The sequence below is a fragment of the Chlorocebus sabaeus genome, chromosome 12 (genome assembly GCF_047675955.1).
Source record: "Chlorocebus sabaeus isolate Y175 chromosome 12, mChlSab1.0.hap1, whole genome shotgun sequence".
NCBI lineage: Eukaryota > Metazoa > Chordata > Mammalia > Primates > Cercopithecidae > Chlorocebus > Chlorocebus sabaeus.
The window spans coordinates 111,630,263-111,650,242 of NC_132915.1; positions in this window are offsets into that span (position 1 = coordinate 111,630,263).

The following is a 19,980-nucleotide window of genomic DNA, read 5'->3' on the forward strand; positions in this document are numbered from 1 at the left end:
GCCAAGGGAGCGACGTTAACATCAGAAAATAGACACCACCGCAAAAAGTGTTACTGGAAATAAAAAGGACCGTATCTGCAATAGAATATTAATTCCCCAACAAGTGATGACAGTTCTCCACTTGTACGAAGGGCACACACTCCATGAAATGAGAACAGACAAAACTACAAGGAGAAACAGACTAACCCTCCAGAGAGGGGGAGATGTTATCACACCTCTCTCATAGTTGACAGCAAGCACTTCAAAAAATCAGTGGGGACCCCGAAGGTTTCCATAACACAATTAACAAGCACAATCTAATGGACAGTTAAAACTAGCACCTGAAACTTCAGAGTACACACATCTTTTCCAGCACAACAGGAAATGCTTTTTAAAAATTGATGACACACTGAGCTAGAAACAAGTCTCAAGAAATAGAAGAGATTTAAAAACACGCAGACCACAGTCTCCAAGCACAAAGCAATTAGACTACAATCAGTGACAAAAGAGAAGCTAGAAAAACTCTATGTTGGGAAATCAAGAAAATTCTAAATAACTCATCGCTCGAAAAGGCATCAAAATGGAAATTAGAACATATTTAGTATTGAAAGGCAATAAAAATACATATGTCAAAACTTGAGAAATCCAGTTAAAACGATATGTACAAGGAAATTTGTAGTACTAAACAAATATTTAGAAAAGAAGAAAAGCTAAAAATGTGTGAACTAAGCATCCATCTAAAAATTAGCAAGAAAACAAAAAACTAAAATAAATGTAGCAGAAATTAAATGTTAAATAAAATAGAAAAACAATCACCAGAGAGCATCAATAAAACCAAAACCAGTTTATAGAAAAAACTAATAATATTGACAAATCTTTGGCACTATTAATCAAGAATAAAAGAAGATATAGAACAAATTAATATATTAGGAATAAAAGCATAATTAAATATGCAACCCTGCTGGGCACAGTGGCTCATGCCTGTAATCCTAGCACTTTGGGAGGCCAAGGCAGGTGGATCACTTGAGGTCAGGAGTTCAAGACCAGCCTGGCCAACGTGGTGAAACCCCATCTCTACTAAAAATACTAAAGTTGCCAGGCATGGTGGTGTACACCTGTAATCCCAGCTACTTGGGAGGCTAAGACAGGAGAATTGCTTGAACCCCAGAGGTGGAAGTTGCACTAAGCCGAGATTGCATCACTGCACTCCATCCTGGGTGACAGAGCAAGACTCTGTCTCAAAAAAAAAAAAAAAAAGCAACCATGATTAAACAGTTAATAAGATAATATAAGATAATATTATATCAATCAATAAATAGAAGCTTTATGCAATATATTTAAAATTTTAGACAAAAAATTGATGAATACCTAGGGAGAAATATGCCATTCAAAACTGACTTAGTAATAAGTAGAAAATCTAAATAGTCCTATAGCCAAGGAATTAAAATAACAATTTAACATCTTCTCCCAAAAAACCCCACTAGGCCCATACAATTTTATCCATGAGTTCCATGGAACATTAAACAAACAATAATTGGAGTCTTGAAAAATCTGTTTCAAAGATTAGAAAGACAAGAGACATGCCATATTTAATCAAAGAGACAAGTGTAACCTTGACGCACAACCTGACAGAGGCAGTACGAGAATGAAATTTGTAGTGCTAAATAATTATTTTAGGATAAAAAAAAAAAAAAAAGCTAAAAATGTGTGAACTAAGGATCAGGTCTCATCCTTGAACGTGGTTGAAAATCCTCAACAGGCACTTAGCAAACTAAATCCAGCAATGTACAAAAAGGCCAACACATCACATCCAAGTTGACTCTAGGAATGCAAGGCTGGTTTAATCTTAGAAAACAAATTAATGTTCTTGACAACGTTAATAAATTAAAGGAGAAAATCAAATTATTACCTGTTCGATGTTTAGTAAACAAGTGCTTGATAAAATTCAACATCCAAACTTCTGCTTATAGCTAGATCATTAGCTTGTGGCTGACCAATCATCCTAGGAAGAACAAAAAAATCTGATTAAAACACACATGCACAAACAACTGTTTGAAGACATTGAAGAGCTGTATAAGGAGCTGTACCTGAGGGACTAAGATGCTAGGGAGAAGGGAGTTGCACAGTAGTGAGTCTGGCCATCTGGTCGCCTTCCTCCTCAAAGCATTTAGCCAGTGCATAAGCTGCATGTCCACAGAGAAAGAGAAACCAAGAAAGAAGCAGATACTAAAATGATAACTATGTCTGCAGAACTTTTGAAAGTCTCAACAATCCTGGGAAAATACAATTGGGGTTCAGGGACCAGTAAGGTGGAGAATCCCTGGGGAAAGCCTAGGGGAAGATAACTGGGAGCAAGAAGGAAATCAAGAATCTGCTGGGTGCAGTGGCTTACCCCTGTAATCTCAGCACTTTGGGAGGCCAAGGCAGGTGGATCACCTGAGGTCAGGAGTTCAAGACCAGCCTAGCCAACAAGGTGAAACCGCATCTCTACTAAAAATACAAAAAACTCAGGTGGGCGTGGTGGTGGGCACCTGTTACCCCAGCTACTCAGGAGACTGAGACAGGACAATCACTTGAACCCAGGAGGCAGAGGTTGCAGTGAGGTGAGGTCGTACCATTGTACTCCAGCCTAGGCAACAAGAGTGAAACTCCCTCTCAAATAAATAAATAAATAAATAAATAAATAAATAAATCAGGACTTCAGACACTGAAACCAAGCCACAAAGAAGTAAAAACAATCATTAGATAAAGGTGATCTGCTCTTACTATAAATGTCCAAAAGAAACATTAAAAAAAAGTTTTCTCCATGAATATTGCATCATTCAGAGCCTTAACAAGTTTTCATGCAAAGTGCACTGAAACAAGTATTACCAGTCAATCCAAGAGACAGATCAAGAGGAAAAAATAAACAAAAGAAAGGCTCTGGGTATTCCAGATATTAAGCTTATCAAACATGGACTTTACATAACTCTGATAAATACAATTTTAAAAAGAGATAACACAATTGAGCCCCCCAAGAACTAGAATATTTATAAAAATAGTCAAGTTGAAGTTCTACTACTGAAAACTAAAATAATTAAAGTTAAGAATGAGTTTGAAAGCGGAATAGACACAGCTAAAGAAAGAATTGGTGATGTGGGAAACAGGTCAATAGGAAATATTCAGACTGAAGGAAGGGTAGAAAAAACAAGATGAAAAAATACACAAGCACAGGAGAGGCACATAAGGCACCCTGAAGAGGTGTGATATACATCTCACAAGTGAAGGAGACAGAAAATGGAGAAAAAGCAAAATTTCCCAAACTGATGAAAGACATCAAGTCACAGATCCAAAGAACCTATAAGCCCCAAGCAGAATGAATAGAAAGAAAAGGCATACTTAGTCACCTCATATAGAAATTGCTAAAAAGTAACAACAGTGAGAAAATCTTTAAAGTAGTCAGCAAAGAAAGGCACATAACCTTCAAAGGAGCAATAATAGTAACTAGGCATCTAGGAAAATAGAAGAACATTTAAACTGCTGAAAGAAAATAACTGCCAGCCAGGAAGTTTGTACCTGATGAAAATACCTTTCAAAAATGCAGGCGTTTACATTGGGGACAAGACATTGTTCTTCAACACACAGTACTGGAAGTTATAGCCAGTAATAAGCAGGAAGAAGAAAAAATATGAAGACTGGAAAAGAATAAAATAAACCTGTCTCTACTTGCAGGTGATATGATTATCTGTGTAGAAAACCACAAAAAATCAACTAAAATATTCTAGAACTATGTGAGTTCCACAAGGTCATAGGGTACAAAATCACCACACAAAACTTAATTCCATTTCTATGTGTTAATAATGAATATGTAAAACCCTAAATCAGGCTGGGCACGGTGGCTCACGCCTGTAATCCCAGCACTTTGGGAGGCTGAGGCGGGCAGATCATAAGGTCAGGAGATAGAGACCATCCTGGCCAACATGGTGAAACCCTGTCTCTACTAAAAATACAAAAAAAAAAAAAAAAAAAAATTAGCCAGGCATGGTGGTATGCACCTGTAGTCCCAGCTACTCAGGAGGCTGAGGTAGGAGAATCACTTTAACCTAGGAGGCAGAGGTTGCAGTGAGCCAAGATCATGCCACTGCACTCTAGCCTGGGTGACAGAACCAGACTGTGTCTCAAAAAAAAAAACAGAAAAAAAAAAAAACTAAATCAAAGACATCATACTATATACAAAGAAAACGAAATGCTTACATATAAATCTAATGAAATATGGATAGAATTAGTATGCAGAAAATTATAAAATGCTAATAAAAGAAATGAAAAAAAAATCTAGATAAATGAAGAGACATTGTGTGTCCGTGGATCGGCAGACCTAACCAGTGAAAATGTCAGTTCTCCCCCAGTTGATCTAGGTTTAACTTCATTCCTATCAAAATACCAGGGAGATTTTTTGTGGATATAGACGAACTTATTCTAAAATCAGCCGGGTGCGGTGGCTCACGCTTGTAATCCCAGCACATTGGCAGGCCAAGGTGGGCAGATCACCTGAGGTCAGGAGTTCAAGACCAGCCTGTAATCCCAGCTACTTGGGAGGCTGAGGCATGAGAATTGCTTAAACCTGGGAGGTGGAGGTGACAATGAGCTGAGATTCCCCCATTCCACTCCAACCTGGGCAACAGCATGAGACTCTGTCTCAAAAAAATTAAATTAAATATATGGAGAAAGACAAAGGACATAAGAAAAGCAAGATACAACAGAAATTGAAATTTGCAAGGGAAAACAACTTTGTAAAAAGAAAATAAAGTGGAGGAATCATTGTACCAGATATTGAGTCTTACTATACAGGTATAGAAATCAAGACAGCGTGGGGTTTTTTGTTGTTGTTGTTGTTGTTGTTATTGTTTTGTTTGTTTGTTGTTTTTGTTTTTGAGACAGAGTCCCGCTCTGTCACCAGACTGGAGTGCAGTGGTGGGATCTCGGCTCACTGCAACATCTGCCTCCTGAGTTCAAGCGATTCTCCTGCCTCAGCCTCCCGAGCAGCTGGAATTACAGGCACCTGCCACCACGCCCGGCTAATTTTTGTATTTTTAATAAAGAAGGGGTTTCACCATGTTGGCCAGGCTGATTTCATACTCCTGACCTCAGGTGATCCACCTACCTCAGCCTCCCAGAGTGCTGGGATTACAGGGTGTGAGCCACCGCACCTGACCGACAGTGTGGTATTGGCAGAGGGGTGGATACACAGTTCGATGGAACAGGGCAGAGAACCCAGGAGTCGCCACACCAATATGCCCAACTGATTTTTGACAAAGATGTGAAAGCAATCCAACGGGCAAAAAGTAGCATTTACAATGCATGGTGCTGGAGCGATTGGACAGCAATAGAAAATGTCTCTTGCCTACGACATTTAGATGCAAGAAAGAAGATTAGCTTAAGGCTCACAACTTTTACAAAAATTAACTCGAAATGGCTCACAGGCTTAAATGTAAAATACGAAATTATAAAACTTGTAGAAAAAGTAGGAGGAGATCGTCAGGACCTAGGGCAGAGTGTTTCAGTTGACACCAAGAGTAATTATCATAAAGGAGAAACTTGATAGATTGGATCTTATCAAAATTAAAAGCATCGGTTTTATGAGCAATGTTTTAATTTTTTTTTTTTTTTTTTTTTTTTTTGAGACGGAGTCTGGCTCTGTTGCCCGGGCTAGAGTGCAGTGGCCGGATCTCAGCTCACTGCAAGCTCCGCCTCCCGGGTTTACACCATTCTCCTGCCTCAGCCTCCTGAGTAGCTGGGACTACAGGCGCCCGCCACCTCGCCCGGCTAGTTTTTTGTATTTTTTAGTAGAGACGGGGTTTCACCGTGTTAGCCAGGATGGTCTCGATCTCCTGACCTCGTGATCCGCCCGTCTCGGCCTCCCAAAGTGCTGGGATTACAGGCGTGAGCCACCGCGCCCGGCCGAGCAATGTTTTATATGAGTTATATTCCTGATGTTTAGCAGGGTGCTTGGCACATTGCAAAAGGCTGAATGAATAAAATAAGTAAATCAATGTTCTTTTAAAAAGAAAGAACTACCAAACATTTTTAAACATTCAATTACACTAAGATCAAAGAAATGCAAATAGAATTTTTCAATAGTCATATATGATTTTAAAATAAACCTGTTAACAAACTAAATGTAACAGGGAATTACCTTAACTTGGTGAAGGCTGTTTTCACGAGATGGATATGAAAAGGATCACGTTAATTATGAGGTGTTAAAAGCTTTTTCTTTTTTTTTTTTTTTTTTTTTTTTTTTTTGAGACAGAGTCTTGCTCTGTAGCCCGGGCTGGAGTGCAGTGGCCGGATCTCAGCTCATTGCAAGCTCCGCCTCCCGGGTTTACGCCATTCTCCTGCCTCAGCCTCCCGAGTAGCTGGGACTACAGGCGCCCGCCACCTCGCCCGGCTAGTTTTTTGTATTTTTAGTAGAGACGGTGTTTCACCGTGTTAGCCAGGATGGTCTCGATCTCCTGACCTCGTGATCCGCCCGTCTCGGCCTCCCAAAGTGCTGGGATTACAGGCTTGAGCCACCGCGCCCGGCCAAAAGCTTTTTCTTAAACCGAGAACCAGACAAAGATGATCTCCTTTTCATCTTTCTCTTCAGTATTGAGAGCAGTTTCCAGCCTGTATCATGAGGTAAGAGAAAGAAATAAACAATATAGGGTTAAAAAGAGAGAAGTAAAAGCACCATTATTTGCAGATGATATAATTGGATGTCCATATTAAAAGTCCAAAAGAATATTCAGATGAATAACTGGAATTAATGAAAGAATGCAGGATGGTTATCAGATACAAAATTAACCTACAAAAAATTCCTTTTCTTTACACTGATAATAAGTAACATTACATAAATACAGAAACGAAAAGAAAAGAGAAATTATAAAGGTGTAATTTACAATGACATCAAAAATATATGTGAAAGGAAAATATCTTGGGCCCCTTCCAGCTAGAACCGCTCAGAACAAATCAGCCTCCCTTTCTATTCAAAGTCATCCCTCTGTTCACAGAGACAGGTGCATGCTCTGATGGCCTCCTTCAGAAAGACTTATCAGAAACTCAAGAGAATACAACCATCTGTCTGTCTCTCACCTACCTGTGACCTGGAAGCTTCCAGTTGGGGGACTTTGCTTTGAGTTGCCTCTGCCTTTCTGGACTGAACAAATGTACAATATATGTAAAAATATGTATATTTTTACATATATTGATGGATGTCTCATGTCTCCCTAATATGTATAAAACCAAGCTGTGCCCTGGCCACGTTGGGCACAGGTCATCAGGACCTCCTGAGGCTGTGTCATGGGGGCGTCCTCAACCCTGGCAAAATAAACTCTAAATTAACTGAGACCTGTCTCAGATTTTCAGGGTTCACACATATAATACTTAGGAAAAATATAGCAAAATATGTGCAAAATATTTATGAAGAAAATAATAAAAGAGAAATGTTATCTGAAAAGATAGAGAGATATATTATGCTCAAGATGTTTTTGGACCATAACGCTCAAAACTGTACTTTGCCAGATGCTAATGTTAATTTCCCCTCAAATGACCTACAATTTTATCCTAATTTTACTTAAAATACTTGCATCATTTGTGTGTGTGTTTCAAGTTTGACAATCTATTTCTAAAATGTACATGCATTGGCAAAGGTCAAAAATGGCAAACATTCTGTTGAAGAAAACAGCATAGAGCCACCAAGAGTTATCATAAAGCTGGCTGGGCACGGCAGCTCACGCCTGCAATTCCAGCACTTTGGGAGGCTGAGGCTGGCAGATCACTTCAGGTCAGGAGTTTCAGACCAGCCTGGCCAATATGGTGAAACCCCATCTCTACTAAAAATACAAAAATTAGCCAGGCGTGGTGGCGCGTGCCTGTAGTCCCAGATACTCAGGAGGCTGAGACACAAGAATCACTTGAACCCAGGAGGTGGAGGCTGCAGTGAGCTGAGATTGTGCCATTGCACTCCAGCCTGGGTGACACAGCAAAACCCTGGCTAAAAAAAAAAAAAAAAAAGTCAACGTAAAGTGGTCAGACATCACCACTTCTATTCAACATTGTCCTAGAGATTCTATTCAGTCAGTAAGGCAAGAGAAAGAAATAACATATGTAAAGATTTCAAAGGATGAAATGTGATTTTCATTATTTGCAGATGATACAATTGTTTATGTAGAAAATAAAATTAAAAACTCTACAAACTATTTGCATTCAGCAAGATTACTGGATACAAGATCAAATGCAAAAATAAATTGTATTTTCATATAATATCAACAAATGCTTTGGAAATAAAATTATTAAAAATATCAGTTAATTAGCACCAAATACCTAAGAATGAAATAATTTTTAAATGGCTAAGATCTGTCCCCTCAATACCACAAAATATTGATGAGAAGAGTGTTAAAGACTTCAGCGAATGGAGAGTTATCCTGTGTTCATGGATTTGAAGCCTCAGTATTGTAAGGACATCAGTTCTCCCCAAACTGATCCCAATCAAAATCACAACATGTCTATGGAAATTGACAAGCTGATTCCAAATTTTCTATGAAAGTGGAAAAGATTCAGGACAGTGGAGAGGAAGATGCGAAACCAGGCCAGGGGACTTCTGGTGCCAGACGTCAAGACACATTCCAAAGTCATAGTAGATAAGACAGCATTGCCTTAGCACACGAACAAATTAGTGGTTCCATGGAAGCGAGTTGAGGGCCTGGAAACACACGCATGCTCTTCTCATACTTATGACAACAAGGCCTCTGCAATTCAATGGGGGAAAAGAAAAATCTTTTTCAATAAATGATGCTGGATTCATTGAATGTCTAAATGGCAAAGAATAAACTCTGGCCCCCTACCTCATACCCATGCAAGCAAATGCACTCAAAGTGAGCCAAAAATACAGTGAGATTTCTGGAAGAAGACACAGAACATCTTCATGATCTTTGGATCACCTAAGCTTTGTTAGGCACAAAAAAAAAAAAAAAAAATCCTAAAATAAAAGTTTGAGAAATTGAACCTCATTAAGAACTTCTGTTTATCAAAAGACATCATTAAGAGAGTAGAAAGGAAACTCACATATAAGGAGAAGATATTTGTAAAGCATATATCCAAAAAAGAACTTGGAGAAGAATATATAAAGAATCTACAAATCAATTTTAAAAAGGTAGACAATCCAATATTTTTAAATGGGCAAAAACCGGACACTTCTTACAAGAAGACATACAAATAGCTAACCAATATATTTTAAAAGTTGCTTAACACCATTAGTCATCCAAGAAATGCAAATTAAGGCCGGGCGCAGTGGCTCAAGCCTGTAATCCCAGCACTTTGGGAGGCCGAGACGGGCGGATCACGAGGTCAGGAGATCGAGACCATCCTGGCTAACATGGTGAAACCCCGTCTCTACTTAAAAAAAGACAAAAAACTAGCCGGGCTCGGTGGCGGGCGCCTGTAGTCCCAGCTACTCGGGAGGCTGAGGCAGGAGAATGGCGTAAACCCGGGAGGCGGAGCTTGCAGTGAGACGAGATAGCGCCACTGCACTCCAACCTGGGTGACAGAGCGAGACTCCGTCTCAAAAAAAAAAGAAATGCAAATTAAAACCAACATGAGGCCGGGCGCGGTGGCTCACTCCTGTAATCCCAGCACTTTGGGAGGCCGAGGCGGGTGGATCACCTGAGGTTGGGAGTTCAAGACCAGCCTGACCAACACGGAGAAACCCCGTCTCTACTAAAAATACAAAATTAGCCAGGCATGGTGGCGCATGCCTGTAATCCCAGCTACTCGGGAGGCTGAGGCAGGAGAATTGCTTGAACCCAGGAGGTGGAGGTTGTGGTGAGCTGAGATCGTGCCATTGCACTCCAGCCTGGGCAAAAAGAGCGAAACTCCGTCTCAAATAAATAAATAAATAAATAAATAAAACCAACATGAATTATTCCTACATACCTATCAGAATGGCTAAAATTAGATAATAATAAATGCTAGGAAGGTTTTAGAACAACTTGAATTCTCATATTGGAGTTAGTAGAGTGAAAAAAAATGATCCAACACTTTGGAAAACTCTTCAGTGGTTTCCCTATGACACAGAAATTCCATTCTTAGGTATTTCTCCAACGGAAATAGCTGCATAGATTCACCAAAAGGCATATCCAAGAATGCCTATGGCAGCTAGATTCGTAACAGCCAAAACCTGTCAGCAATCCAGATGGTTATCAACAGGTGAACGAGTAAACACATCGGCAAATACCCACACAGTGGAAGCCTGCGCGGTAGTGAAAAAATATAAACACGGGGGAATCTCACAGACACAGTGCTGAATAAAACAAGCCAGACACAAAACTATGCATAGTGTATGTTTATATTTCCATAAAATTTTAAAACTGGCTACAATTTGATAACATAAATGGAATGAACCAATTCCTTGAAAGACACAATCCACCAAACTCGCACAAGGATAAATAGACAATCTGAATAGACCAATAACTATTTTTTAAATTAAGGCAACAATTAACAATCTTCTGAAACAGAAAACACCAGGTCCAGCGGACTTCACTGGTAAATTCTACCAAACATGTAAGAAAGAAATTACACCTAGAGGTTTTCTACACCATCTTCCAGAAAACAGCAGCAGAGGAAATATTTCGTAACTTATTCTATGAGGCCAGCTGTGATGGTCAATTGTGTGTGTCAACTTGACAGGGCTGACAGATGCCCAGACGGTTGGTAAAACATTATTTCTGGGTGTGTCTGTGACGGGGTTTTCAGAAGGAATTAGCATTTGAATCAGTAGACTGAGTAAAGGTCTGCCCTCACCCATGTGGGCAGGAACTATCCACTCCGTTGACAGCCCAGATAGAACAAAAAGGTGGAGGAAGGGCAACTGACTCTCTCTCTCTCTCTCTCTCTCTCTCTCTCTCTCTGCTTAGGCTGAAGCATCCATCTTCTCCTGCCCTCAGACATCAGAGCTCCTGGTTCTCAGGCCTTTGGACTTGGACTGAATTAAGCCACCAGCTTTCCTGGGTCTCCAGCTTGCAGACCGCAGACGGGACTTCTTGGTCTCCATAATAGTGCGAGCCAATGTCCATGATACATCTCCTCTTCTGTATATCCTAATATGGCAGCATTGCCCTCATATGCAAACCAGACAAAGAGAGCGCAAGAAAACGACAGTCCAATGTCCCTCATGAGCACAGATGTAAAACCAGGCCAAACTCACCTGCGGCAAGAGAAGAGGAACAGTGGCTGCCTTCGGGGAGGCGGTTGCCTGTGAGGCGTGGGAAGTGTCTGCTGGGGACCTGGGCCTCCAGGTCTTTCATCTAACTGCACATCCTGCATACGTTATACCTCAATAAAAAAGGAAAACATTTTTTAAAAAAACAAAAAATGACTCCTCAATGATACGACATTTCACTCTCATCAAACAGGCAAAAAGCGTGGCCAAGGACAGGAGCAACCCAAACTCTCACACACTGCAGGTGGGCAAGCATACTGGCGCATGTCGCTGCTTAGTGAGGGTGGGTGCCGAGTCTGTGGGTCTCTGGAGACCAGCAGATCTCCCAGTTTTGAGCTTAATGGCACTTGTATCAACACAGGGCTGACATTTATAAAACAAAAACAGCAGCCCCGTTCCCACCTTCACATCTAGTTTTCCAGAGCCTAAGGCAGAGCACACCCTGGGGCACCCCTCGCCCCTTCCTCAGCCATTCCCACTGAGAAGATGCAGGTGAGCACCTGCCCCAGTGAGCATGGCCCCTGTCTAGCCACAGCCCGAGCCACCCTGCTCCACTCCAGACTCCACAGCTCCTGAGCGTGTGGGTGCTCAGGGTCCTGGAGCCCTGCTCACTGGGAAGTCTCCAGGAAGTGGGAAGTTCTCAGGCAGACCAGAGAGTGCACGGGGCAGACAGAAGTTGCTGCAAAGTTGAGTCCATTCAGGCCAGCAGCTGGGGGGTTTTATAAATACTTATACCATTAAAGAAAGCCTAGATAAATAAAGAGACATACAATGTTCATGGATTGGGAGACTCAGCATAGTAGTAAAGATATCAATTATCTTCCAATCAATCTATAGATTTAGCACAATTCCTATCAAAATACCAGTCATATTTTTGTAGGTATGGACAAGCCTATTCTAAAATGCATATGGAAAGATAAATGACCTAGAAAAAAGCTGACTATAACTGAAAGTGGAATCTTTACCAGATATTAAGACTTACTATAGAGGTATAGCAATCAAGACAGCATGGTATTAGGAGAGGGATAAATCCATAGATCAATGGAACAGAATATAAAAACCAGAATTAGACCATACAAATATGTCCAACTTATTTTTGACAAAGATGAAAAAGCAATTCAATGGAAGAAGGATAGTATTTACAACAAATGGTGCTGGAACAGTGGAACACCTATGGACAAAAAGCAAAACTCGACCTAAACCTCACACCTTATACAAAAGTTCACTCAAAATAGATCATGGACTTCAGTGTAAAATACAAAGTAAAAGATTTTGACAAAAAAAAAAATATGACTTTGGACAGAGTTTTTAGACTTGACAAAGCATGACCCATAAAAAGAAAAAATGATAAATTGGGTCTCACTAGAATTAAAAACTTTTATTTTGCAAAAGATTCCATTGAGAGGATGAAAAAGCCAGGCACAGTGGCTCAAGCCTGTAATCCCAGCACTTTGGGAGGCCGAGACGGGCGGATCATGAGGTCAGGAGATCGAGACCATCCTGGTTAACACGGTGAAACCCCATCTCTACTAAAAAATACAAAAAAAAAAAAACCAAGCTGGGCAAGGTGGCAGGCGCCTGTAGTCCCAGCTACTCAGGAGGCTGAGGCAGGAGAATGGCATAAACCCGGGAGGTGGAGCTTGCAGTGAGCTGAGATCCGACCACTGCACCCCAGCCTGGGCGACAGAGCAAGACTCCGTCTCAAAAAAAAAAAAAAAAGAGGATGAAAAGACAAGTTACATTCTGGGAGAAAATATTTGCAAGTCATATATCCTACAAAAGACAAGTATCTATAGGATAAAAAGAACTCTCAAAATTCAATAGAAAAAGAATTTATTTATGAAATGGGCAAGGAACGTGAACAGACATTTCACCAAAGAGGACATACAAATAGCAAATAAGGATATGAATAGATGTTCAACATCATTAGCTATTAGGGAAGTGCACACTAAACAGCCATAAGCGATCACAACAGATCTATCGGAATGGCTAAAATAAAAACAACTACTAAACAATGACAGGATGCAGAGAAACTGGATCACTCAAACCTTGCTTGGTGAGAACATGAAATGCTACAACCACTATGGAAGACAACTTGGCAGTTGGTTGTAAAACAAGACACAGTGACCATACTTCTCAGTAATTGCACTCTTGGGCATTTATTCCAGAGAAACAAAAACATGTTTACTGAAAACCCTAACCGAGATGCTCATAACAGCTTTATTTGTAATAGTTCCGAACAGGAAATAAGCTGGATGCCCTTCAATAGGTGAGTGGCTACACCAGTTGTGATACCTCCCCACCAGCACACTGGAATCCCACAGCATTAAAAAGAACAAACTATTGATACATCCCACAGCAACTGGGTCGAAGCTCAAGGGAGCTTTCTGCTGAGCAAAAAAAGGCCAATTCCAAAGAGTTCCATACTGTATGGTTCTATTTACATAGTGTCCTTAAATGTCAAATTACAGAGATAGAGAAGAGAGTAGTGGGTGCCAGGAGTTAAGGTGCAGGTGCACACAGGAGGGAAGTGGGAAGCAGGTGTAACCATGAAGGGCACCCCGAGGGCTCCTCATGGTGAAGGACATTCTGTGTCTTGCCTGTGTCTTTGTCAGTATCCTGCTGGTGACACTGGGCTGGAGTTCTGCAAGTTGTTACCATTGGGGAGACTGGGTAAAGGGTTCAGGGGACCTCTCTGTATCATGTTTTACAACTGCATGTAGCTATACAGTAATCTCAGCATAAACGTTTACAATTTAGAAAGATGATAATAACGTCTGTGCCCTGCTTTGGCCCAATTGCCTCAAAATCTCTTGAATAGGGCGGGGAATTCCAAGGGATTTTGACCCTCAGACAAGGTTGAGACCCCAGAGTTGTGGAGACAGGACAGAGCACTGACATTGATTATTTATTTTTCCATGGGTGACCCTGAGCGTCTCCTGCCAGGCCCACGGTAGGCGCTCAGTAAAGAGGCGCGGCCACTCGGGGCGATGGGCTCATTGACACCTCCCCATTTCACAAAGCCCTGTTTCATGGCGGCAGAGCCACCTGGGACTTTCTCCTGACAGTGTTGTCACCAAGATCCTGGAGCGTCTTACCATAGTGAAACATCAGGAATGACCTAATATCCAATGATAAAAGAGGTGTTTACATAAATTAGGATAAGGTGTTTCAATGAAATGCTACACGGACATCAAAAATAAGGTTTGTGAAACATACAGAATACTGGGAAATGCTCCTGTTGAGGTTATGTGGAAATGGCAGAAGATTTTATTTTATTTTTTATTTTATTTTATTTTATCTTATTTTTTATTTTTTATTTTTTATTTTATTTCATTATTTTTTGAGATGGAGTCTCCCTCTGTTGCCCAGGCTGGAGTGCAGTGGCACGGTTTCAGCTCACTGCAACCTCCGCCTGGCAGGAGACAATTCTATTGAAGTTACCTGGAGATGATGGTTCAGAGTGGCCGACACTGGGAGTGTGCCTGGCTGTGGGCATGTTTGTTACAAGTGATGAGAACTACGTCGATCATCAGTTGCTGTTGTCTCTGGTCCTTGGACTGTGCGTGACTTTCAGGTTCTCCCTCCTAGACATCTGGATTTTCATTGCTTCCCTGATGCACAGGAATTTAACTATTGCAGTTGTTATAAGCGAAGAGAGAAATAAACTACATTTGACAGCCGAGAAGAACCGTCCCCGGATTGTGACAAGGTGCTTTCCCACAGCTTCTCCCCTTGGCTCCTGGGTTTGTCCTCTGGAATCACAGAGGACACGACCACATTCTTCCCCCCACCTACCTTCAGTGATTTGAGGATGGTAACCCAAGGCCTCTTCATCATTCATCCATTCATCCATTCCCATTTCTCATCCCACGAGTGTTTATAGGGCTTAAACTTAACGTGAGATCAACCCTCTTAGCAGATCTTTAAGTGTACGTTACGGTACCGTCTGCTGTAGGCACTGCCACACAGCAGGTCTCTATGCAGTTTTGGTGAAGTGAGATGCCTAAGCCCATTCTTTGAAATACTCAGGGGCTGGCGGGAAGTGGGGCGCCGGCACTCACCCGCCTCATGGCCACCCTGCGTGTGGCTGTGGGGCCACAGCCTGCTGGCCACACCAGCTCCTCTTCCCTCCCAGGCTCCTGAGCCTGGTATGTGTCGACCCACGAGGAAGGCATTAGGTTCTCCACTGGGGTCCCATGGCGCATCCACATCAGTGACCTGGAGGCCGTGAGAGGCCAGTGTGGTCCCAGCTCACCCTTGCCCTCCCTCAACGCACATCCACCTCCCTGCAGCCAGCCCAGGCCCTGGATACACAGGGCTGGACGCACAGGCCCTGGACACACAGGGCTGGACACACAGGGCTGGACACACAGGACTGGATACACAGGCTCTGGACACACAGGGCTGGACACACAGGCCCTGGACACACAGGGCTGGACACACAGGCCCTGGACACGCAGGGTTGGACACACAGGGCTGGACGCACAGGCTCTGGACACACAGGGCTGGACACACAGGCCCTGGACACGCAGGGTTGGACACACAGGACTGGACACACAGGGCTGGACGCACAGGCTCTGGACACACAGGGCTGGACGCACAGGCTCTGGACACACAGGGCTGGACACACAGGGCTGGACACACAGGGCTGGACGCACAGGGCTGGACACACAGGCCCTGGACACGCAGGGCTGGACACACAGGCCCTGGACACGCAGGGTTGGACACACAGGGCTGGACACACAGGGCTGGAGGCACAGGCTCTGGACACACAGGGCTGGATGCACAGGCTCTGGACTCACAGGGCTGGACACACAGGCCCTGGACACACAGGGCTGGACACACAGGCTCTGGACACACAGGGCTGGACACACAGGGCTGGACACACAGGGCTGGATACACAGGGCTGGATGCACAGGGCTGGACACACAGGCCCTGGACAACAGGGCTGGACACACAGGGCTGGACACACAGGGCTGGACGCACAGGGCTGGACGCACAGGGCTGGACTTAGGACAGGGTGGGCCAGGCGCTCATCTCAGGGGCAAAATCAGCAGAGGTGCCAACAAACACAGTCATCGAGACAGAGAACACTTTAAGGCAATGTAATTTAAGTCGAATTGCATGCAGACAATCCATGACGAACCAACATTTCTAAATGAAGACAGGACCAAGAATGATCAGGAATATGGAGGCACCACGCCATAGGGGACACTGGAGCAAAAGCCAGCATCAAAACATGAGTGAAGAGGGGTGGCCTCGGCATCGCAGGAGGTCACAACCCTGTCAGGGAATCGCAGCGCCCGCCGGGTGCCTCTGCCTTCTGATCTGCTGCACTACTGCGTCATCATCTCACTGTCTTAGAGAGGAGAGACTATACTGAAGGGTCTCCGGGAGCTGTGCTGGACCACACAGGATGCATACCACGGGGCCGCTGTGGCTCCCGGGCTGGTTCTGCATCACTCAGAAACCCCCATTGCTGGTGCCTCAGCTTGCGCCCCAGTCTCCAGCCCTGGCAATGCCCAGACACCCAGCCCAGTGTAGCATATGTGGCTGGGATCTATATTCCACGAGGTGGCAAGGAAGGAAACCAGCATGCTGTGTGGGTGGGTGTGTGGACTACGTTTAATTTATTAATCAGCTGAAAGCCACGCGGAAGGCAGGTTTTGCGGAAGCCGCGTGTGCTGTGTGGGGTCTGTCCGTTTAGCTGCTAATATAAATTTGCTCAGCTGTGACAGACACAGGGTTGTTCTGGCTGAGAGAAAAAATAAATGCCTGGCCCTTCATTTTCTTGCCGACAGAGCTAAACGCTCTCTGGGGCCCACCTGAGGCATCAGGCAGCCACAGGCAGCTCCTCTGGGAAAATTGGTGGTTCTGGGGCCCAGCCTGCATTGGAAACCTGCTCCACTCCTTTCCAGCCACTTGACCTTTGCCACCATCTCAGGATGGGGAAAGAGCCCTGCCCACTCTTGGGGTGCTAGGGATCGAAGGAGGGAGGGCTTTGAGGGGTCAGGGTCTGGGGAATGTGTGGCTGCAGCTTGTGGGATAAGCCCTGGGGTGGGTGGCTGGACCCTCCGTCATGGCTGGCAGGAATGTAAAATGTTGCAGCCCCTTTGCAAAACAGCCTGATGGTTTTCCTTAAAAAGTTAAACACAGGCCGGGTGCAGTGGCTCAAGCCTGTAATCCCAGCACTTTGGGAGGCCGAGACGGGCGGATCACGAGGTCAGGAGATCGAGACCATCCTGGCTAACACGGTGAAACCCCGTCTCTACTAAAAAATACAAAAAACTAGCCAGGCAAGGTGGCGGGCGCCTGTAGTCCCAGCTACTCGGGAGGCTGAGGCAGGAGAATGGCGTAAATCCGGGAGGCGGAGCTTGCAGTGAGCTGAGATCCGGCCACTGCACTCCAGCCTGGGTGACAGAGAGACTCCACCTCAAAAAAAAAAAACAAAAAAACAAAAAAACGTTAAACACAGAACTACTGCAGAACCCAGCACTCCCGTGCCTAGGTATGTACGTAAGAGACTTGAAAACCTACATCCATGCAAAAACTTATGTCCATAGCAGCCTTATTCATAATAACCAAAAGGTACACTCAGCCCTAAGTCTATCAATAGATGAATGAATAAGCAAAAGGCACTCTTCATACAGCGGAACATTATTCAGCTGGAAAAAGGAGTGAAGCACTGGCGCATGCCACAACATGGATGCACCTTGCAAACATGCTGATGAAAGAACCCGGATGCAAAAGACCACATGCTGCATGAGTCCATTTCAATGCCATGTCCAGGAGAGGCAAATCCATTGAGGCAGAAAGTAGATGTGGAGCTGCTTAGGGACGGGGTCAAGGGAATAGGAAGGGAAAGGGTGTGGGGCTTCTCTGTGAGATGACAGAAATGTTCTACCATTGATTGTGATAGAGGTTGCACAACTCTGAATATACTAAAAATTATTGAATTGTACCCTTTAAAGTATGAACAGAATGGCACGCAAGTTATAGCTCAAAAAACCATTACAAAAAAACAAAAAAACACACACACACACAACTTGATAGTTGACCCTGTTCACCGTGTATCTGTTGTTATTTTGGTGTTGTAGAATTTCATGAACAACTAAATGCCAGAAACAAAGCATTAAAATGGGAATTAATGCTTAAATCAATTCCTAGTTTATTTCTTTGAAGGTAATTAGGTTGTCACCACCTACTTCAGGGTCAGTGAATGGGGTCAGGACTCCTGGGTTGCCACCAACTGCCGTGGGACAACAGGGGCTCTGCTCCAGCTCTCTGGGCTGCCCCATCTGCATGTGTAAGAGGAAGGCACTGCCCCAGCTCTCCCAGACTGCCAGGGGGTGAAAATCCATGCAGTTTAAGAAGGGGTTCGGGCTGAGAAACCACAGTTGGGGGCCAGCTAGATTCCTGGGATCCCAGGTTCTGAGAAGAGAGTGGAATGGGAGCAGGGAGGTGTTCAAGGGACTACGTTGCCCACCCTGGGAGTTGATGAGCCCTGCCATGTGCAGGTGAGACGAGGCTCTCCTAAATAGCTGAGCACTTCAGGGCTTCCCACCCACCTCTGCAGCCTCCCAGGGCCGCTGGGAGGATCTATGGTGACAAGAAGCCTGAGAGAGGTTCGGCTATCTCCTGCCTCTCTCAAACCGTGCACAGGCCCCAACCAGGATGGCGAGGGGAGCAGCCAGCCTGCAGCACACTCAGAGGAGAGCCGGGGTCGATGACGGTAATCACAGTGACAGTTACCGGCTGCAGCCAGGCCTCAGTCCCCACCCCAGCCAGCCTGCAGCACACGCAGAGGAGAGCCGGGGTGATGACGGTAATCACAGTGACAGTTACCGGCTACGGCCAGGCCTCAGTCCCCACCTGAGAAGGACTCCCAGCTTCAACCCACCACCCCAGCCCCACTGGGCTCCCATCTTGGCACATCCAGATTCCCTGTCCTCTGTGCCTTGCAGGGAATCAGCTTCCTCCTCTGAGAAGCTTCTCCCGATAAGCACTGCCCCAGCTACCTTCCCCAGGCCTCATTCATGCAGCATGGGTGCCAGCCAGCCCTGTGCAGGGCACTGTTCTTCGCCTTGCCCCAACCAGAGACCCAACTGCAAGGCCCCTCCAGGAATGCCCACGCCCAGGGAGGGGAAAGAGGCAGCAGCAACTAGGCAGTGACAAGAGAGGCATGGAGCAGGGAGGCTTCCTAGAGGAAACTTCAATTATCAATCCAAGACCTGGAAGCTGGGAAGCCCTTGGGTGGGGGGTGGGGAGTAGAGGAAGGGAGGGACAGGGGCCTTGTGTTCTAGGCAGAGGGGCAGCGGCAGCGTGCGCCCTGAGCCCAAAGAGCACGCAATTCCACCGTGCTCAAGTGGGACCGGAGGGTGTGGAGCGGCGGAGCTGGGGATGGGCACCCAGACCACCTGGGCCCAGACTTGTCCCGGAGTTCAGTCTTTAGTCCTTGAGTCAGTGGAGGGGCACCGCACCAGGTGCCGGGGCCCCCACGCACCACAGGAGTGGTCACAGTGTCTCCTCTCAGCACTGAAACTTTCAGAGGCAGCGCTTCTCAGGACGTCAGGGAACTCTGCAAAGTGCAGCGTGGGTGCGAGTGGTCTGGGGAGGGTCTTCCTTCCAAGTCGGGAGGATCAGACCCTGGACAGTGGCTTTGACTCCCGAGTCCTTTACAGGACTTGCTCCCACCTGCTGCCTGGGAGGGGCGGGCATCAGGTGGATCTGCTCATCCCACGGGAGGAAGTGAGGTCCAGGGCTTGGTA